Source organism: Protopterus annectens, chromosome 17.part0 (assembly GCF_019279795.1).
Source record: "Protopterus annectens isolate FY-2018-M chromosome 17.part0, PAN1.0, whole genome shotgun sequence".
Taxonomy (NCBI): Eukaryota; Metazoa; Chordata; order Ceratodontiformes; family Protopteridae; genus Protopterus; species Protopterus annectens.
Genome location: NC_056751.1, coordinates 614,057,046 through 614,080,755, shown reverse-complemented (window position 1 = coordinate 614,080,755; position 23,710 = coordinate 614,057,046). Strand labels below are relative to the sequence as shown.

The 23,710-nt window shown below is 37.0% G+C and overlaps 1 protein-coding gene across 4 annotated transcripts in view; it reads right to left on the bottom strand.

Annotated features, from left to right (window-relative positions):
* Nucleotides 1–23,710, bottom strand: part of LOC122791795 (myb-like protein X) — a 146,116-nt gene that overhangs the window by 77,856 nt on the left and 44,550 nt on the right. The window lies entirely within an intron of this gene.

Here is a 23,710-nt window from a genome sequence, read left to right as displayed (position 1 = left end):
AATCAAACTTTATTAATTTAAGCAATCTTTAATTTCCTCCCTTTTAACATGGGTCTCATAGAAGTTTTATCATTGAGACCCGGTTTCTTGTCTGCCCTAAGTCTTATTATCCACTTTACCTCACACTTTTCTGTAAAATTCCTCACATCTTCATCTCTTTGACCAGGTATATTAATTTGCATTACTAAAAACTTGAACATATGATCCTCTGAGGTTTCAATAATGTTTGGAGAGGGCATTTTTGCAGGATCTAGTCCGAATATTATAAAGATGTTCACTAATCCTGTACTTCTGTTTCCTGATGAGGCAGCAATGTTTAGGAAGAAAGATGGCAGACTGTCAGCTGATGGGGAGCAAGTTTTAAGTTTGAGGAGGAGTTTTTAGGAGGAGTTTTGTTAATGTAGCTTGTAGGAACTGGCCTTAGTGAGAAGGGGGAATTTTGTTGTTGGATAGATGTAGGCGGCGAGAGATTAGATAGGTTAGAAGTCTGCATAAGTTTACTAACAGTGTCAATGAAGTAGGAATTGAAAATGGAAGCTGTTTCAAGGGGTGTATTGTCAGGGCAAGGACTGGCAGTAGAGGGATTACCTGGATAGAGAATTTGATTGATTGCGTTCCAAAACTTTTTAGGGTTTCTATATTGTGTAGTCAGAGGTTGGTGGTAGAAATTTCTTTTATCATTATTAATGTGTGTTTTAGTGAGATTATGGAATTCCCTATATCTCTGGAAATGTGAAGGAGATTTAGTCTTGGACCAAAGTTTCCAGGCAGAGTCTCTTTTTTGTATAAGAAACCGAGTGGAGTTGATTATCCAGGGTGAGTTGTAGGAATTGACTCTAATAGTTCTAGGTGGGGCAAGGGAGTTGAGTGTGTTAAGGAAGATGGAGTTAAAGTGTAAGACAGCTTCATCAAGAGGTAAGGTAAACAGGATGGACCAGTCTTTAGATGAGATAGCATTACTGACTATCTCAGAGTTAAAGGTAGATAGTTTCCGACATACCTTAAATTTGTGGGTTCTGGAAATGTGGGGGGAGAGTCAGAGTATTCGTACTGGGCAATGGTCAGTGATGGAATCAGGTAGTGTTTCTGGGTGGTGATACAAGTTAGGGTTAGAAACTAAGATCCAGTCAATGATAGAACTTGAATTGGTAGGTTTATGATGGAAAGTAGGAGATGTAATAAGCTGCGTGTAGCCAAAAAGGTTAATACAGTTGGTAGGGGACTTAGAGCAGAGGGAAGACCAGTTGATATTAACATCGCCTAGTATTATGGACTCATTGGGTATGTGGTCTGACATCCAATTTAGAATCTGCTCTAGAAGGGGTATGTTATCACCTGGTGGTATATAGATGGCTACTATTGTTATTGTTTTGTGATTGTTGGGTTTAAAGTTGGCAATTAGAAGTTCAGCAGGGTAAAAGGAGGGAGGAAGGTTAGGAAGGGGAGTAAGGGTAATGAGGTCTGAATACAGAACAGCAACGCCACCTCTTTTTTATGTGTTCTATCAAGACACAGGATGTTGTATCCTGGGGGAGGAAGTTCATTATCAGTGTTGTGTGGTTTAAGCCAATTCGCAGAAAGAGTAACAATGTTAGGGGAGTATTGAGCTATCCATGAATGAAATTCTGTTATCTTGTTAAGGATACTGTGCATGTTGATAGAGTAGAAGGAGAGATGTTTAGGAATCGGGTTAGGAGGACACAGAGGGATTTGGGTTGTAATGGAAGGAGCAGATTGGTTAGCTAGCAAACCAGGATTAGGCTGAACATCACCAGAGATTTGGAGGGTGTTGGGAGGGTGGAAGTAAAAAATCACTAGTAGAAAGTAAATGAAAATGAAATACAAGGTTAGAATTTATAATAAATAAATAGTCAATAAATACAGAGTGAATGAATTTAGGAATTGAGCATTTTATTTAGATATCGGATATGGACCAGTTAACAAGTAGAGAGGGGCTGTAATAGGTAGTGAAGGCAATTATGAATCAAAATGCATGATTCCTTACTGTATTTGTGCTTCTACTGTTGGCACTTATGAAATCACAGGACTACTGCCTGAATCCCAGTGATACAAAGTCTATACCACTGTCACTGGGAAGCTGCTTTCTGGTTTATCTACTGTTAGCTTTAGAAAAAAATACAGGAGAACCTCATCAATTATGTCACTGTATTAGCAATTTATACTTAACAAAGATAACAGTCTGTGCACTGATAAATGTCACCTTCCATTTTACCAAAGACTTTGACATTGCCAGGAAGGTCTGTCTAAACAGTACACTGTGGGCAGGCTGAGAGTATACTAATTTTTTTATTTAAAATAAGTCTGCAGAGGTAAAGCACAGATTACAAGTGATCAGTTTCAGTTTCAGCCTGGGAATACAAGCAAAGTCAGAATTACTTCTGATGGGAGAAAATAAGAGTAAAATTAAATTGCATTTACAGTAATCCAGGGAGAGCATCAATTGGTAGTCAGATCAGCTCACATGTAAACAAGTTGGTGCTGTGAATCAATGTGCTGTCTGATGTGATGAGGGCTTATCCTCTGCGCAAACTCTGTCTGCCCTTACTCTGACACAAAGTCTTACCTTTCATATTAGAATGGAGGCTGTAAAGGAGTGCTTATTGGAGGAAAGACTGACAGTCTTTTCTGTCATTTATTTCATTCTATCTTTTCTTTTTCATCTTGTCCCTATGACTACAAGACCTGCCTTCCCAGTGCTTCCTCTCCCTGGACTTTTCCTTTATTCATTTTATTTACTGACATTTGTTTACTGGGATAATATTACTGGTACCAAGGATACTCATTTTCAGTGGAGGCCCGGGAAGAAAAGCTTCTGATCCATAGCAATTTTATGACACCTAATAAAATGAACAGTACATCATATTATAAGCAAAAAGCAACATCATTGTTTTAAATTATAATATAGTAATATTAAGATGTATAAAATGAGAAGTACATACAGGCCTAAGAGGTGAGTCGAGATATGTCAGTAAACAGTTATAGGGTACTGTGAGAGGTACACTAGGCTATTCCCATGAGAAGAAATAGATATTGAAATAGAGTGTAGAGAGAAGCAGAGTGGAAGACGAGAAAGTAATGATAAGACTATGACAGGGAGACGGGGTCAGGTGTAAAATGAGGGTGTGGGGAGGGGGAGGTCAAGTGTTGAAATAAGACTGAAAAAGATGGGGGTTTGGATACTAATGCAACAGTGTGTAATGGGCAAAACATAGAGATGGATAAGTAGATAAGGATGAAGGAGTATAACCTGGATTGCAGCACGGACAGATCCCGGGTTTAGATAAAAAGTATTTTAGAGGAAGTTGAAAGGTTGAGTAGTTAGTATTTGTTCCATTGGCTAGAGACAGTGAGTGTAGATCATTGTGTGTATTGTACCTAGTCAGACACTGAAGCTAGAGAGCATGTGCATATAGTTACTGAGCATGTGCAAGATCAGTGCCATTCTGTGTAGTCAGTCAGAGTGAATGCAGGCATGAATGGAGATGCACATACGAGTGTGTCTGAAGTAATGAGTCAGTCAGTTAGCTTAGATACATGTTCCAGTTACAGTTCCTGCTGTGTTTATGTACAATAAACAACCTGAACCCATCACAGTGCCTCAGTGTCTCATTTGAATACAACAGACATGCCACATGATGTCCCATTTTCGTTTTTGCTACAGAGCAGAAGTAAAGGCTTTGTCCAGGTACTTTAGTAGGTTTATATGATGAGAGAAGTTGTCTATCTTCTAATCAGAGAGATCTTTTTGGGATGTATTTGTCAATACAGTGGTCAGGGCATGACAGGCTACAGGTACCTTGATTTAGGATGTAACTACCTAGGAGAAGATAAGGAGATGGTCTCATTTATCATGTTTTTCCTTCCATACTTGATGTAATTTAGGAAACTCTTCAACAATAATGTGCATCTTACTTTGGATTTAACAATGAATTACAAGATGCATCTTCAAAAGCATGGTAGTTAAACACAGGGCAGAAAAGACACAATGTGTAAGTGCCACAAGTTAGAACTTGTCTGATGCGCTATCTGAAACAGCCAATTTTCAGTGAAGTTTTTATTTATGTTTTAATATATATATATAGATATAGATATATAGATATATAGATATAGATATATAGATAGATATAGATATATCTTTTAGGCTCACTCCATTGACAACGTACTTTGGATAGTAAACTTTCTTTTAACAGTTCTACCTCATTTCTGCACACACAAAAATAAGACCCATAGACAAATCTCTCTTCACATAGACTAACATGACTTTCCAGTATAACTCTCTGTCTGGTGTTGTGTTTAGCTCTTGATAGCAATTAACCAGTGGTGAAAATGGCACTAGGGGAAAATCAAGGCAGACAAAAACTTCCTGTGCAAAATGATCAGGATTCAGATGTTTATAAGGAAAGGATTAAGCCATGTGAATCTGCTGCCAGCTGTTTTATTACAGAGGAAGGAATATGTGGCATCACCTTGAATAGGATTGGGGGGGTCCACCAATCAAAGAATTCATTTTTCATATGACCATAATGGTGAAAAATAATTTGCAGGGAATCTAGTTCACTGTTAAAGACATTTCTGAGGATGCAGTGTTTTATTCTCATATACAGCCCTGCATGAGTTACAAGGTAACTACAGGATGGTATGTATCCTAACTTATGGCCCTTAGGTATTGACTGTATTCAACTACCCACCACTTTGAAAATGCTTTTATTACACTCTAAATTTCCAACTGCTTTTTTCTTGGAAAACATACTTTTTCTGAACAGAGTCTATGACAGCACACTGAAAGTTTAATGAGAATGAATGAGTTAAGAAATGTTTCTTCATAGCCCTCTGTCATATTCATGGAATCATGACTACAACTCTTTGGCTGAAGTATTGCAGTATGGAGTCTGTTAACTGGGCTTTATGGAGGGACTTATGTAAATAAGGCAAAAGGTACCTTTAATTTCCTATTATTTGTAAATACACAGACTTTTTCTGTGTTTCCTTCTCTACAAAATCAAATATCTTTTGTAAATTTTACTGAACATGGTGAAAACTATTTTCTTAAAGGAATCACTACCTAAGTAAAGGTTAAATCTAGGGTGCCAAATATGAATACCCCCTTGCATACGTAACCAGGAACCTCAATTATCATTCAGAGAGCAAGGTAGCTAGGGGAATGGACCTTTTGATCTGAAAAGACTTACATACAACTTATACAGCTGTCACATTTCTGATTTCTGTGCCAATACTTTCCTTCCTTTACAGAAGTATATAACTTGAGAGCTGTCTTAGGTGCTGGAGATTTTATTTCTGGGTGAATGCATTCACCTAACAATGGCTGCCCTAGTTTAATTATAGCATTTTCATCATTTCCCTATAAAATTCAAAAGCCTGCTTATTAGTTACACAGTTGATGAAAGTTTCCCATGAAACTTATGGTTTCTTTCAGTAAATGCAATATCCTTGGGGTTCATATCAATACAGTGAAGTCCTTTACACTGGATGCCAATATAACAAAATTAAACAATCAAAACTAGCAACAAAACACTAACATTAATGTTGTGTAGATGTAAAATCCTATTGCATCCCACCACCTTTCTTAAATTTACTAACTATACAATCAAAGAAAGGGAAAGTCTAAATACATTGAAAACACGTTACTCTGCAGGTGACACCATGAGTGTATATTCCATTACATCAGCTGAAAAACATAATAATAATAATAATAATAATAATAATAATAATAATAATAATAATACTAACAATAATAATAATTATAATAATAATAACAATAAGTTGCTGTTCCCTAAAGCTGTCAGTCAATGTAAAGGAAAAGCAAAGCTGCCCTTCAGGCAAAAATTGTTATAATGAGATGGGTCCATGTACTTGAGGGGGGACCACTAAGTTCAGAGGACTTAACTTCATGATCCACTTCAGTAACACTGATGACTCTGTCTAGGCCATTAGAAGTCCTCATCTTCATCACAGGATGAAACAGAGTGCCTCATTAATCATAGTTCCCCCTTCTACACTCTAGTCAGTATTAATGAAGGTTTGAAACTGTAACATTAAATGTACAACACCTGGCTGGAAGAATAACAGGGGTGAGACACTGTGACAGGGTTAAAAATAAAAATAAAACCAATGTTTATTTTAAAGATAAAACAAAGTATACTAAGCACTTTTGTCCCAATTTACTTAAAGAGGACTTCCTCACAGTATAATTAATAAATAATAGCAGCTAATTATACACTGAATGATGTAATCAAGTTAAACCAGTGCATGCATATTGATTCATTCATGCATATTCATGTTTTACCTTAAAATAACAACACTTCCCAAGTTAATAAGAAAAAATCTCAATGTTACTTAAATTAGGACCATTTTTAAATTATAACAAACCATCTAAAAATCTTCTGTCTACAAAACTTGAATCAAATAATAAATAATAAAATATCTCTTTTGAAATTCATTAATAATTAAATAATTTTAATGACCCCCCTAATTAAACTTGTAACAGAAACATCACATTTCCCCGTAAATCCATATAAAGTCTATTTAAAAACTATTTAAGAAAGATGTTTTAAAGGTGTAGTACCTTAAGTGTATGTATCCTTTTCTAATAAGGTAGTCACTTAAATATCTTGAGAACAACAAAACCTAAGACCTTTATTGTTTGTATTTCTGCACTTGCTATCACTGTTTTTGCTTATTATGTCTGTATTTTATTGTAATTTATGCTTCTTTTCAATGACTGCATTTATTCCTGTGTTCTGGGCACTTGTACTGTGTAGAATGGACTAGCCACAGATCCAGCTGTGTCCAGCTCTGTTTGTATTAGAATTGAGTACTAATCCCAAGCAAACCTTTTCTGGAGAGGCCCTCTGCACCCTTGTGGCAGGAGGTATGTGGCTAGAGACCTATCCACTGAAATTTGTTGGTCTAAGGCTCTATTCTGAGCTTTTGATTGGTTATTTTGACCACCAGTAAAGTATTTTCATTTGTTATAAAAGCCCTGCATTTGCACAGGTTTGATTGATGTGCAGCACCATGCACTAACATACAAATCTGATTACTGTTTGCCAGGTATAGGAACAGTAAATTTTCTCTTAGCTGAAGTCTGTTTTCCAGTAGGGACTCCTTCAGTCTACAGATCAATACAACCTCTGCGCTACCCTTTCTGAATCATTTCATCTATTAACAGTAGGCTGTTTTCCAGTGGGGACCTTTTCGGTCTACAGATCAATTCAGCCTCTGAGCCACTCTCTCTAGATATTTCATCTATACTACTGGACTACTACAGCACAAGAACCCCATAAGGTCTTTTCAGGTCAATCTCTGTTACCAACCACAACTCTTACCTAGCACTATATGGAAGGGCATTACCCCAAAATTTCTCCAGCTCACCTAGTCGAATTAAATATCCTGAGGCAATGTAGCAATTGCCGCATGTACACTGAAAACCCACTTCTTTTACAGTACTCAAACTCAACATGCAAGAGAAGCATCTACATAAAAAGTAGAATCAACACTCCCTTGTTCACCAGTCAGTATAACTGACCCCAAGGAATTTGTCAGCACTCACATACCACCACCCACACCCACCATGAAAAAAACACATAAACCCACATATGTGGAAGTCCTCTCTGAAAACCTACACAAAACACAGAGACCTCCTAAACACAATCACACCACATGTAGCTCACTGTAGATAAACACAGTACACACAAAAACACACATGACAGTCTCGCCAAATAAGTCATTAAGGCATAACACAAAACCAAATCTACTACTCATAGGTGACTCTATCATGTGATACACTGATGTGCCACTTACCAGGCTGGATAAGGGGAAAGTCACAGTTAACTGCCTTTCGGATGCCAAGATCTGGAACATCAATCACTCATGCAAGTCTCTCAGCAGCAAGTACTGTTATTGCTCTGTCAAAGTACATGCTGGTGTGAATGACTTGAGACGTGCCTCTCTCAACTACATGGAGAGAAACATTACTGAACTCTCGGACTATGTGTCCGAGGCAGGTATGTCCCTAGCCTAAAGCAGCATACTATCCTCAGCCAGGATGATGCCACAATACAAGCAAAAGATGATTGACTTCAACAATTGGTTTAACTTCTGGTGTTGTTCTACAGGGAGTCAACGTATATGAGCAATACACTGCAGTATACTGTGTTCAGACAAATAGTATCCCAAACAAAAATGCAGAAACACATAACCACTCCAAACTTTAAGAAAAAAACAAGTAAATAAACAAGAAAAGCTTTCAGGTTGTCCCCTTCCTCAGTACTTCACAATCAACATGTTAAAAACATTCAGTTTATAACACAAGTAATAAAAACACATGACACAGCCACCCAATCACAATAAAAACAAGGAAATCACTGTTATAATCACATTTGCCTTCTGACTAAATAGGTTTAAGACTAATAGCACTTCTCCATGTACACCTGTCTGTAGCTAGAACTCCTCTTCATATTATTGCTAGTTATATGGCACCCTCCATGAACCAGGACACCCACAATGCCTACCTGGACCACCTGGAGTACCGCAATATATCACCAAACACCCTGATTTTGGGAGACTTCAACCACCCATCAATAGATTGGTCTAACTACACCTATACCAATGTGGTCACCCAGAGATTCTTGAAATTTTTAAACTCCAACCCCTTGGACCAGTTAGTAAACACCTCTACTAGGGGTTCAGATATCCTGCATCTGGTACTCATGAACGAGTGATCTTTGCACCATTTCAAGTATACAGTCACCTCTAGTGAGATCTTACCACAAGTCAGTCACACTAGAAGTAACAACTGTGTCTGACCCTCCCCCAGCTTTACTAAGCTAAATATTTTTTCCAAAGCTAACTGTAATCTCTTACGAGGCAAAATTACTAGTTTCAGAGCCCCTACCCCTACTGAGTACAAGGATACCTATGTTGAGGTTTATTCCAATGCCTTGTATAAGCACTTCCACAGTTGCATTGACTCAGATGTACCCAAAAAGATAAAACTAAGTTGTTTACATAAGAACAAGCCTGTTAGTTGAATGCCCACCATAAACAGACTATATAACATGAGAAAGAAATTATAAAATAAATATAAAATAAATATTGGCTGCTTGAAACGCTTCCCCTATGAAGCTCAGGTAAATGTCAAATGTAAAAGTGGGGCAGCGAAATGGCAGAATACCAAAATTATAAGCAATGTCAGTGTCAATATAGCAACAGTTAAGAATAAGTAATACTTCCAGTAAGTCCCCGGTTGCTCGTTCTGGTCAGTAAATCCACTCCGTTTCTGTGAGCGCATCCAATGCTACTCGCATATACTACAGCTTTCCAGTAGTTTATCACTTCACCAAATGTTTATATAAATCAGTGGATCGACCAAACGACTGTTTAAAACTGATTTTTATTCAAAGATAAGAAGAACGGCAAGTGCTTTCACCCGTAGGCTTCATCAGGCCATTAATGTTTACACAATTAAATTAAAATGCATTTAAATACTTTTTTAGTAATGACATCACTTCCTACCATTGTTTAATATCCTGTTAATCCATGCACTTTAACTACTTAACAACTAAAAAACATTTCATAAGGCTTTGCCGTATTAATAAAACTTTTTCATATAAACATTTAAAATATATACACACAGTATGAATACTATTGTGTAAAAACAGATGTACAGGTCATGTATATAGATCATGTATATAAAAATGTTTATACTAAGGCTTTTCTTACTGTTTTCTTAATAACAATATACGAAGAAAACTTTTACTAAAAAAGTATTTAAATGCATTTTAATTTAATTGTGTAAACATTAATGGCCTGATGAAGCCTACGGGTGAAAGCGCTTGCCGTTCTTCTTATCTTTGAATAAAAATCAGTTTTAAACAGTCGTTTGGTCGATCCACTGATTTATATAAACATTTGGTGAAGTGATAAACTACTGGAAAGCTATAGTATATGCGAGTAGCATTGGATGCGCTCACAGAAACAGAGTGGATTTATTGAGCAACCGGGGACTTACTGGAAGTATTACTTATTCTTAACTGTTGCTATATTGACACTGACATTGCTTATAATTTTGGTATTCTGCCGTTTCGCTGCCCCACTTTTACATTTGACATTTACCTGAGCTTCATAGGGGAAGCGTTTCAAGCAGCCAATATTTATTTTATATTTTTTACAGTACTTATTTCTTTTGGCTGCTTGATTGTTTTAATGGCAGAAATGAATGAAATATCAGTAGAATTACCGTACGTACCTGAAAGTTGTCGGGATAATACCACGAGATTGCACCATTATGTTCAAGGAAAGGAAAACCCACTAAAAGTGTATGATGTCAGCGATACCACCACGGACGACGGAGCCATAGCTGAAGTAAATAGCAATGGATTATCGCTCCTGTTGAGTAAAATGGAACTGGATTTCGTTAAGCTCAAACGCTTACAATTACAGAGGCAACATTTCGAAGTATGCATTGAGCGTCACATCATACCAAGGGGACTACGCATTTTAAAAATGCCCACTACAGGTACTAAATATCCTGATTTGTTATACCAATGGCAAAAAATAAATCTAGATACGAGTTTACAATACATGGCCCTGTTAAACAGTTACTTCTTACCTGAAGAAAAGGCACTAAGGGAACAAGTTATGGAACAACAAAAGAGTATATACTCGATGTTCCCTAAACACGTGGCTGACAAGGGTCTGGAAAAACTGTTGGACAATGTGTATTTATTTGAAAAAAAGTTGTTGGAGCAAAAACAGCATAAAATAAACAGGGACACTAAGGACTTTGCGAGAGGTCAGGTTTTTACTTGGCTTAAAGAAGATAAAATTGTTAGCAATAAAAAAGTAAATGATAAGATAGATGTAAATCAATTGCAAACAAATGTGAAAAAGAATGTAAATGTGCCATATAAGTCTGTTAACCTAAACGCTGATGGAAATGAAAATGTACAACACTGTTTAACTAATGGGAATAGTAACATAGACACAAACAGTGGTTTGAATGACACACTGACTATAGATAGAAGTAGGAATCAAATAACAGTGACAGCAGGGTTTCATCAGGAAAACATAGACACACAACAGGTTATTGGCAGCATAGATGAAGCTATGGGAGATCAGGAACATACCTCAATGGAAAAAGAGAAAGCATCTATTTCCCTTAATGGAACAGAAAGTCCCATTAGAGAAGATGTTGTGAGGAGAAAAATTTTGAATATTAATGTTAACAGGGCTGAAAATAAGGATATGGCCCCTTTCCCCATAGGGGAGAAATGGCAAGGAGGGGGCAGGGACAGGTCAATGAGTCGGGGGAGGCAAAAAAGGAGAATTACGGACACAGAGCATACAGGACCAACGTTAAAGAAAATGTGGAACAAAAACCTAACTCATTAATGTGGAACATATCCAGTAAAGTCCTTACTAATGACGAGATAGAGGTATTAGAGAAAGGACTCATGTTTATACCTACCACAAAAAGTGACATAACTGAAACAATAACTGATTTAAAATTATTTGTAAGAAATGTTCAGCTAAAATAGATTATGGCAGTGTAGAAACATGCATGGATGGTCAGGTACTTAGGAAACCTAACACTTGCATATTCAAGATTGGTTGATGAAGAACTACATAAACAGAATGAAACCAATGGAAGTAGAAAAGGCTATAGAAATTTAACCTTTGGAGCCAGAAAGGCACTTCAAGACTTAAAATATGATTCAAGTATAATGATTAGACCAGCTGATAAAGGTGGGCCCACTGTTATTATGGATATGGATAAATATATCACTAGTATGACAAATATATTAGATAAAGATCGGTATTATGAACAAATCAATTCCAAAAAAGTTGACATTATTATTTCCAAGGTTAAGATGGAGCTTCTGAATTTGTTTCAAGAAGGAAGTATATGTCAGGAGTTGTATAATTTTTGTCAAGTTGACAATCCTGGAATACCTTGTATTCAAGGGGTTCCAAAGATACACAAAAATCCAACCTCACCACCTATGAAGCCCATCGTAGCTGGAAGGGGTTGGATAACGGAACCCATATCGTTATATATTGAATCTAAGTTAAGAGTCATAGTAGAAAATTATACATATATCTTAAGGGATACTAGGCAGTTTTTGCTAAAGTTGTATGAATATATGAAAGAAGAAAAAGTAATACCTAATTATTGGTTAGTAACCTTGGATGTCACATCATTATTTATCAGCATTCCGAATCAACAGGGAATCGAATGCATACATAGATGTTTAAAATCGTATCATACTTCATCTAAAATAGATACAATTTGTACACTAATGGGTATAGTATTAAATAATAACATCTTTACCTTTCATCAGAAAATTTACATTCAATGGGATGGCGTGGCTATGGGCACATCGTGTGCCAATAGCTACACCAACCTAGTGATGGCTGATTGGGAAAATAGAATGCTATTTACATTGGACGCCTATAAGAATCATGTAGGATTCTATGTACGCTTTGTAGATGATCTTTTCTTAATTTGGAAATCAAGTGAAGAAGAATTGAAACATTTTGTAGAAGAAATTAACTCTATGACACAATATTTAGAGTTTACAATGGTAGCATCACAAAGCTTTGTACCTTATCTGGATGTATATGTGGAGAAAATTTTTAATGGTTATATTAATATAGGAGTATATAGAAAAATATGTCACAGGAGTTCTTATTTGCATAGGTCCAGCATGCACCCAGGCCATGTATTTAAGAATGTGGTTAAAGGGCAAGCCATGCGCGTATCTAGGTTGAATTCCACACAGGAAGGATATAATCAGGAGATAACAGAACTCAAACGACAATTCCTAGCAAGATCGTATAAACCCCAGGAAATAAATGAAGGTTTAATTGATTTAGAAGTTTTAAGAGAAGGACGTACATATCCATATTTTGCTGATCAAAGTAAAAGCACTAAGCAAATGACATGTGTAAGTAATTATTTCAATGATAGTCGGCCTACAGCCACTATCTATTACACACAAGATGCTAATGAAATTAAAAGTGCTTACACCAAATATTGGGACCTATTACAAGTTGATCCAGTAGTCTCAGGGGCAGTAGGGGATGTGCCAAAATTTATTTATAAGAATAAGCTAAATCTGCATAGAATGCTTTGTAGTTCAAACAGAGTTGACCCTATACCACGGATGAGTGATGTAAAAGCTAATACCCGACCATGTGGAAAATGTAACTTTTGCCATACCATAGATCACTCAGCTAGTTTTACACATCCTATTACACAACGAATTTTCAAATTTCATTGTAATGCTAATTGTGAAACCACACATGTGGTATACTTAGCCATGTGCCAGTCTTGCCCAGCTTTTTATGTGGGCAAGACGGACAGACGGCTAAGGGAAAGGATTAGAGAACATTATTATAATATCAAGATAGGATCAGATAAAAATGCATTATCTAAACATGTAATTAATACTTCAATACAACATAAATTTAAATTTATGGTGATGCAGGTTAACATTCCTACAGTCAGAAGAGGACCTATACGCAACATTACTGAACAACATGAGAGTAGATGGATCATCCGTTTGAGAGCCCATTGGGATCCAGGACTTAATGATAGAATTCCTATTAAACCTATGCTTAGGGCTAGGAGATTAAAAGTCCATAAATATTAAGACTGGTTTAATACTCTTCTTTGCATAAGAGGGGTAATCATAAACCCGCCTTTGTAGTTTTTATGGGAGCCAATGTGAATTATGTTCAATTGGAAGGCATAGTAAATATAAAGTAGATATGGAATTGATTGAACTTTATTATAATTAAGAACAGGTTATTAGCAACTGTATCTAGCTCCATGATATGTTGCGCCTTGATAGTACCCTTATCTATTTAAATCAATAAGGTCGATGTTCATTTATGTATTAAATTATTTAATAGACTATTTATTAATTTTGTGATCATTCAGCTTCTTAGTTATTTTAGGTATATAGCTGACTACAGTAGAACACTATAGATCCTTGATATTATTACACCAGGAATTGTGTCCTTTGTATGACATAGTTCTTGAAGTAGAAATATCAGTTAGATATAGGGTTACATAATAGGCGACACCGTCTGGCCACATTTTTAGCTATTTTTACAAACATACAATGCAATGTATTAGATCATTTTTTCTACATCTGTGGCATTCAGGAATATAATATAATATACATTTTTATATATTTTTCATGTTTATGTTTCTATTCCCTGCATACATTAATATGAAATAGCTACATTTAATTATCAAATAGGGTATTATATGGTTGGGAACATCTTTAGTTTTTAAATTGTTCATTATATCGTCAGAAGGATAGATTATATACATATATATTTTATGAAATTGTTTTCTTGGTATATTGTTATTAAGAAAACAGTAAGAAAAGCCTTAGTATAAACATTTTTATATACATGATCTATATACATGACCTGTACATCTGTTTTTACACAATAGTATTCATACTGTGTGTATATATTTTAAATGTTTATATGAAAAAGTTTTATTAATACGGCAAAGCCTTATGAAATGTTTTTTAGTTGTTATGTAGTTAAAGTGCATGGATTAACAGGATATTAAACAATGGTAGGAAGTGATGTCATTACTAAAAAAGTATTTAAATGCATTTTAATTTAATTGTGTAAACATTAATGGCCTGATGAAGCCTACGGGTGAAAGCGCTTGCCGTTCTTATCTTTGAATAAAAATCAGTTTTAAACAGTCGTTTGGTCAATCCACTGATTTATATAAACATTTGGTGAAGTGATAAACTACTGGAAAGATGTAGTATATGCGAGTAGCATTGGATGCGCTCACAGAAACGGAGTGGATTTACTGACCAGAACGAGCAACCGGGGACTTACTGGAAGTATTACTTATTCTTAACTGTTGCTATATTGACACTAACATTGCTTATAATTTTGGTATTCTGCCGTTTCGCTGTCCCACTTTTACATTTGACATTTACATGAGAATGAAATTGTTTAAAAGTAGTAGAAAATGATCCCCAAACTCAAAGGGCTCCCTTATTGGATTAAATAAGCAAGTTAGACACCTGGTGAAAAAATCCAAAGCTGACTATGAATCTAAATTGGCCGCATTAGCCAAGGGTAACCACAAAGCATTCTTTGGCAATGTCTGCAATCTCAAGGGTAAATCCCAGATTTGCACTGAACTTGTTTTAAATGGCACAAAATATACTGAACCTGGTGATATTGATAACCTACTGGCAGATATGTTCAGTGAGAACTCCCCCCCCCGTCACCACTCAATATACCATAAGATATTTCTCCCACAGGTCCTCCCCAGACATCTCTAAGGAACGGGTCCTTAATGTCCTTTCCTCACAGCCTCTATGGGACCAAAAACATCCCTGGCTGCAACCTTAACTGCCTAAAGCAGGAGCTAGCTGTACTTATGAGTACCATCTTTAATCATAGTCTAAGTAGTGGGTATGTTCCTGCAGATTGAAAAACTGCAACTGTCATCCCCCTCAAAAAGGGGGCTCCTTTGCTGACCCTTGGAATTATCAACCAGTAAGTCTGACCAGCCTCATATGCAAGACCATGGAGAGAATCATCATGGACCTCATCAACAAGGATATAGGTGACTTCCAAACACTAGACCCATCCCAGTTTGGTTCCATCAAAGGGGGATATTGCCTTCTGAGCTTGGTGGACTTCTTTGAGACATTCATCAAAGCCCTGGATGAAGGCAAAACTGTGCATACTGCCTATTTAGGCATAGTGAAGGCCTTTTGACACTATTCCCTACTCAAGCATTGTTGATAAGCTTACCCAACTGAATGCACACCAGAATATAGTTAGGTGGGTTGGTAACTGGCTCAGTAATAGAACACTCATAGTTAAAATAGGGGACTTTTCATCCACCTCCAGACCAGTAACCAGTGGAGTATCACAGGGCTTGGTGCTAGGGCCCATATTGTTTAGAATTTACTTTTCAGAAGTACAGGCCATAACAAAAGGTGTGTGGCAAACACAGTTTGTAGATGACTGCAAGCTGGGTGTGATCACTGAATGCCCAGGTGACACTGTCACCCTTCAGGAAGGTCTTACACAAATCAACAATTAGTGGCAAAGTCACAGGCTCAACCTAAATGCCAAAAAGTGTATCATCATCCCCTTCAGCAAGGAAGACATCCCTGCAAATTACCACATTAACAACAAAATCTTAAGTACCCAACCCATGTTAAGACAACCTGGGCACACAGGTTAACAGCAACCTCTTCTTTGACCATCATGTTTCTGCAGTGATAAGGAAAGCCTTTTACATTGCCCATCTCATCAATAAGGGCATTGCCTCCAGAAAAAAAGAGGTTATAAACCCCCTGTACTCCTCCCTTATTAGACCAATGGTATGTACCTCGCCAGGCAACTTCAACAATTGGAGAGACCTCAGAGGTATCTCACAAAGAAAATTCAAGGTGTCCAATACCTGTCCTATGCCAATAGACTAAACTCCCTGTCGCTATACTCTGTGTCTTACAGACTACTCAAGGTTGACCTCTGCCTAGCCTATAAGGCAACAGTCGACCATGCCCTGATGAAAATGTTACACATTAGCAAGACAAATGGTACTCGCTGCACTCACTCTAGTGACCTCAACATGAGAAGTGACATTAACAGAACTTGCTGGAGAGACAGGTTCAGCTACCAAAGGCTCCCCCTACTCTAGAGTAAGCTTCCAATCTTAGTAAAACAAAGCCCTTCACTGACACTCTTCAAGCGTAATCTTGATAATTGGATGGGGAATCAAAAATTCACTCCTGGGGATTTACTTGCATCCCCCCCTGGATAGGGGAACAGGTACTGAGATGGTCTACTAACAGCACCATTAAAACAGGGAAAAAACTTGGCTAGGGCTGTAAGGGCCTCAGGGCTATTAACCTTGTAATCTGCTATGATCCTATGATACTATGATCTTATTTTAATATGTTTTTTATAGAAAGGCTGTCATTCAAACCTAGTGTGTTTAACCTAATTTGCCAACACAACTGTTTGTAAACCAATAGACTTTCAATATCTTTCCCTCTTAAATTTGGAACTACCTTATCAATAACTACCTTATCAATAATAATAAAAATCATTTTTGTTAATGTGAACATACCACTGAGTGCCTGTACAATACATTTGTAGTTCTCTTTTTCATAATGTCCTGTGAATGTTTGTAAATTCTGCATTTAATTCTGCTTTTTGTTTTACCAGTATAGAAGACTGTACATGAAACACAGGTTGCCAAGTACACCATACCTGTTGTGTCACAATTAACATGGCATGGATAGCTTAAAGTCTTATAATAATTTTTAACACTAACATAAGGATCATAATTAATGTATCTACATGTTACAACTTCCTCATTTGGACATTTTAGACCTATAGTGGTGACTGTTCCAAGTAATTTCCTTTTCAACAGGTTCCTTTAAATTTTACCCCTACTAAAGGTAAAATAAGGTATTTCTCCTAACCTCTATTTTAAGTTGTGTGTGAAAATTAAATTCCAATTAGATGTTCAAATTTTTTGAATATTGTAATTATCTTTGTTATCAGGGATCACCATAGCTCCTGTTCTTGGTTTTGTAAGTTCTTTACCAAAATTTGTTGTTAAGGTCTCCCCCCCAAAATAGGGGCATATTTGTGATCCCTCCCATGGAGTATAACTTCCTTAATATTTTTCCAGGAGTTCATCTGGTAGTCCCTTCCCTTAAACATTCTAATCAAGCCTTGAAACCAATTTTAAATATTTGATCATGCATAATTAGCCTAGATAAATGCACCATCTGTTCTTTGCCTGTCCTCTTTTTTGAAATGTAGGGTGAGACATATTATAGTGCAGGTAGGCACTGGAAAAAGTTTCTTTTTCTAAAGATAGTAGAACAATACCTATTTTGTCTACTTCTTTATACAAGGTAACATCTAGGTAATTAATCATATCAAAAGCTTTGTTATAAGCAAATTTGAAATAGACAGTAAATCTCTCACAGATATCAATAAACTTTTCTAATTGTGATTCATTCCCTTGCTATAAGATTAGGATATAATATAAAAATCTAAAGCAGACATGTACATTACTAAATAATTGTGAATGAAACAAAGATTACCTTTCCCAAGCTACCAAAACCATATTAAAAAAATTGGGGTGAAGTACACTCCCATTGCAACCAATGTCCTTTGGTGAAATAATTCACCCTCAAAGAATACAAAAGTTATTTTTTAAAATCATGTCAATAAACTCACTAATAAGAAAAATATCCTTATTGTCCAGTGTAGTCACAACATCATCATCTTCTTTCGGCTGTTCCCACTAGGGGTCACCACAGCGGATCACCTGTTCCCATTTCTTGCTGTCCTCTGCATCTTGCTCTGTCACACCAACCACCTGCATGTCCTCTCTCACCACATCCATAAACATTATCTTAGGCCTTCCTCTTTTCCTGTTACCTGGTAGCTTCATCCTTAGCATATTTTTCCCAATATACTCAGTGTCCCTCCTCAGCACATGTCCAAACCAACATAATCTTGCCTATCTGGCTTTGTCTCCAAACCTTCCAACCTGGGCGGACCCTCTAATATACTTATTCCTAATCCTGTCCACCCTCGTCACACCCAGTGCAAATCTTAACATCTTTAACTCTGCTACATCCAGCTCAAACTCCTGCCTTTTTGTCAGTGCCACTGTCTCCAACCCATATAACATAGCTGGTCTCACTACCCTCTTGTAGACCTTCCCTTTCACTCTTACAGGTACTCGTCTGTCACAAATCACTCCTGACACTCTTCTCCACCCACTCCATCCTGTCTGAACTCTCTTCTTCACCTCTCTTCCACACTCACAGTTACTCTGAACTATTGACCCCAAGTATTTAAACTCATCCACCTTCGCCACCTCTACTCCTTGCATCCTCACCATTCCTCTATCCTCCCTCTCATTCACACACATATATTCTGCCTTAGTCCTGCTGACCTTCATTCCTCTTCTCTCTAGAGCATATCTCCATCTCTCCAGTGTGTCCTCCACCTGTTCCCTACTCTCACTACAGATCACAATGTCATCTGCAAACATCATAGTCCATGGGGACTCCTGTCTGATCTTGTCTGTCAACGTGTCCATCATCATTGCAAATAAGAAAGGGCTCAGAGCTGATGTTTGATGTAACCCCACCTCCACCTTAAACGCATCCATCACTCACACCAGAGACCTCACCGCTGTCACACTGCCCACGCACATATCCTGTACCTCTCTTACATACTTCTCTGACACTCCTGACTTCCTCATACAATACCACAACTCCTCTCTAGGCACCCTGTCATATGCGTTCTCTAAGTCTACAAAAACACAATGCAACTCCTTCTGATATTCTCTGTACTTCTCCAGCAACACTCTCAGAGCAAACATCGCATCTGTAGTGCTCTTTCCCAGCATGAAATCATACTGCTGTTCACTAATCATCACATCCCTTCTTAACCTAGCTTCCACTACTCTTTCCCATAACTTCATGCTGTGACTGATCAATTTAATCCCTCTGTAGTTACTACAGCTCTGCACATCACCCTTATTCTTAAAAATCGGTACCAAAACACTTTTTCTCCATTCCTCAGGCATCCTCTCACTTTCTAAGATTTCATTAAACAATCTGGTTAAAAACTCCACTGCCATTTCACCTAAGCACTTCTATGCTTCCACAGGTATGTCATCTGGGCCAACAGCCTTTCCATTCTTCATTCTCTTCATAGCTATCCTTACTTCCTCCTTGCTAATCCATTATACTTCATGATTCACTATCCCTACATCATCCAACCTTCTCTCCCTCTCATTCTCTTCATTCATCAACCCCTCAAAGTACTCTTTCCATCTCTTCAACACACTCTACTCGCTTGTGAGTATGTTTCCCTCATTATCCTTTATCACCTTTACCTGCTGCACATCTTTCCTAGCTCGGTCCCTCTGTCTAGCCAATTGGTACAGGTCCTTTTCTCCCTCCTTAGTGTCCAACCCTTCATACAACTCTTCATATGCCTTATCCTTAGCCTTCGCCACCTCTCTCTTTGGTATGCACCTCATCTCCTTATACTCCTGTCTACTTTCTTCATCTCTCTGACAATCCCACTTCTTCTTTGTCAACCTCTTTGCCTGTATACTCTTCTGTACTTCCTCATTCCACCACCATGTCTCCTTGTCATCCTTCCTCTGTCCTGATGTGATACCAAGCACCTTTCTAGCCGTCTCCCTTACTAACTCTGCTGTAGTTACCCAGCTATTTGGTAACTCTTCACTGCCTCCCAGTGCCTGTCTTAATTCATCCCTGAACTCCATCTCACAATTACCCTTTTTCAATTTTCACCATTTGATCCTTGGTGCTGCCCTCACACTCCTCCTCCTCTTCTTGATCACCAATGTCATCCTACAAACCAGCATCCTATGCTGCCTAACTACACTTTCTCTGGACACCACTTTACAGTCTCCAATCTCCTTCAAACTGGCCCTCCTACATAAGATATAATCCACCTGTGTGCATCTTCCTCCACTCTTGTATGTCACTCTATGCTCCTCCCTCCTGTTAAAATACGTATTCACCACAGCCATGTCCATCCTTTTAGCAAAATCCACTACCATCTGACCTTCTGCATTCCTTTGTTTAACACCATACCTACTCATCCAGTGTAGTCACATCATTAATATATATCAATAAAAGATTCTAAACAAGTACCATGGGAAATGACTGGAAGCAAATTTATAACATCCACAGTGAAAACTAAAATATTATCAAATTCAAATTTGTTAAGCTTCTCAAGTAAATGCCAAAAATCATGTGATACATAAAGTTTTTCTGGATGTCTTTTGTCTTTGTATTTCATATCAATAGATGCAGCTAAAAACTCTGTTTTTGACAAATGCATAGCCACTATAGGTCTAAGTAGGGGGTTGCTAGTATCCTTGTGGATCTTAGCTATTCCAAATATAGAGGGGATTAAAAGTTTTTTCAACTTTAACAAATTCAGAAATATCTGAGGCAATAAGATCCTGGTTCATCATACCAATTAGATGGCAATCTATGTTCTTATATGAAATATTAACTTAAATTTGATACCCTCGTGCATACATTCTCATTATTAAGAATGTCAAATATCCTACTTGAATAATCCACATAATCCATTAACACCACTCCCTTGCCTTTATCTGGTTTCATGACCCTAATACTCTTATTGGTCATGGTACTATTTACTAAGGTGCATTCCTGATTTGTCAAATTATCTAAATACCCCCTTTCCTGTTACAACATCATTTCCTAATTTCATCTCCACATACATTTTCAAAGGTGGAGACCAAACGGTGGGTTGGGGTAATAAAAGTGTTTTTTTCTACAAAGAAAACCTCATATTATTAAATATAGAACCATCTTTTTCATCAAAAAACATCCTCAAATTCAATTTATGTTTGAACAGTTTTAAATTAATCACTGTTTGAACAACATCAGTCTTAAATTCAGGCACAAAGTTGAATCCCTTTTTAAACATGGATTTGTGGCATTCACTAAACTCTATATGACTTGAGTTAAAAATCAGATCAGAGAGACTAGTGAATCAAATTATAAGGACTGGGCTCCAACTTAGTTTCCAAAAGCAGAAACACAGCAAAAAGGAAGGTAAAAGAACATCTGACACAACAAGAGACAAAATTAATTGTTAAAAAAAGTTGCAATTTATAATGAATTTAACAGCTTTAAGATTTTTAATTTGAGTCATTTAAACAAATGTTAATGGACATGAAGTTATTTTTTTTTAAGAAAGCACTAACAAAAAGATTGTAGTTATGTAATCATATAATATGGTACTGCTTGAAATGTTTTTGTTTGTTTGAAGACTGGAATTAATGACAACATTCCAATAAATGTGACATGAAGAAAAAAATATTTCAAAAGTTTTCAAAGCAATGGATTTAGTGGTTACTCTCTAGGTACTTTATAACTGGCTTATGATTTTTGTTTTAGGACATCATTAAAGAAGAAGAGAGAGGTGGCACAGTGGTACAGAAAGATAGCAAGATGCTCCCCAGTTTGATCCTCAGCTGTGGTGCCTTCTGTGTGGAGCCTGCATGTCCTTCCTGTGTTCAAGTGGGTTTCATCTCACATTCCAGAGACATGCAGTATGTGGACTTGGCACTCTAAATTGGCCATAGGTCTGAGAGTGTGGTATGAAAGAATAACCGCTGCAGGGCTAGCCACCTGGCACTGTGAACCATGGCTTTAAATGATGTCACTGTTGAAGTGACACCCAGGACCCCATGAGCAAAAATGGGAAAAGGGGGCTATGGCTGGATGAATATATGAACATCTATATGATATTAAAAACAAAACATTAACAATGCCCTTTATAAACACTCATTAAGCTGCCTATCTAAATGTAAAATCAAATATAAATTTGGTATTATCAACATAGTTGATTTTGCCCCAAGGTGTGGAAGGTGGGTGATCGTTTTGGAATATAAATAATTGGCATGGCAGTTACATCTGAAAGCAACACAGAGACCAGGCTTGAATGAACATGTTTCAGTCTGCAATGTTGAGGACTACTAAACTGTGTTTTTTAGATTTTACTATAAAAGTGTTTTAATATATTCATATTATATACAATCTGTCTCAAGGTGAATATGTTGTTATATATTTTTAAAATATATTGTGCTTAGATCTGAGTATGGATTAATTACTTATGATTAACCTGTTTAATCTTCATTATTGATTCTGGTACTTGCTTGGTCTACTTAGATATATAAGGCCTCATTGTTACTGTTACACCCATGCTCTGATTAAGTCCACTGCTTTGACAAAAGTTCGTAGTAAGGGTGTTTTTGTTATGCTGGAGAATAAACAAATGTTATTTTGGTGAATCAGCTAGTGTTTTTTTCCACTGGAACCATCATTAGTGTATTTTGTTGATCCCCTCTTCCTGCTCAACATTCCTTTTGGTTTTATCTGTTATTAAATCTTAATGAAAACATTCATCCTACTTGTGCTGGTTCTGTATGTTAAAACAACCAACTGCTGAACTTTCCCAGTAAATCATTCATTGATTCAGCAAAGACAGCCTTTCCACTGATGGCCACCAAATAGACACAGCCCCCCCCCCCCCCCCCCAGGAAAACAAGAGTCCTTATTCTACATCACCAATTAAGTCTTTCTATACTCTTCATAATTTATGCTGTAAAAAGTCAGATGGTATGTTGTGTAGTAATAGATTGCAGAAGTCTTTTTACCCCTCTGCCACAAAGATACCATCCACATTCAGCAACTAAATGCCTACAGAGAAAAACATATAAAACTGTGCTTTTGAATTAAAACAGGCAAACATGTTGTTGGTTTGTGCCCATCTGATTCATGGCTGACTGGGTGACTGAAAGAATGAGCATATGCCTTCAGTTTATTCAATTTAGTTGGCTTTTTTCAAAGTGATGGCATAATATGACAAATGTACATGAAAACTGAAACATACATATGCTCTGTTATACTAAAAGAAACAAAGATTGTATGTAGCTGATGCTCATTTTAGTTTAATTATTGTGGAAGTTTGAGAGTAATGTTTTCATTTCTGCTGTTTTTTTTTCAGACAGAAATTAATTTTGATGTCAGCAGTGGTAGTCAGA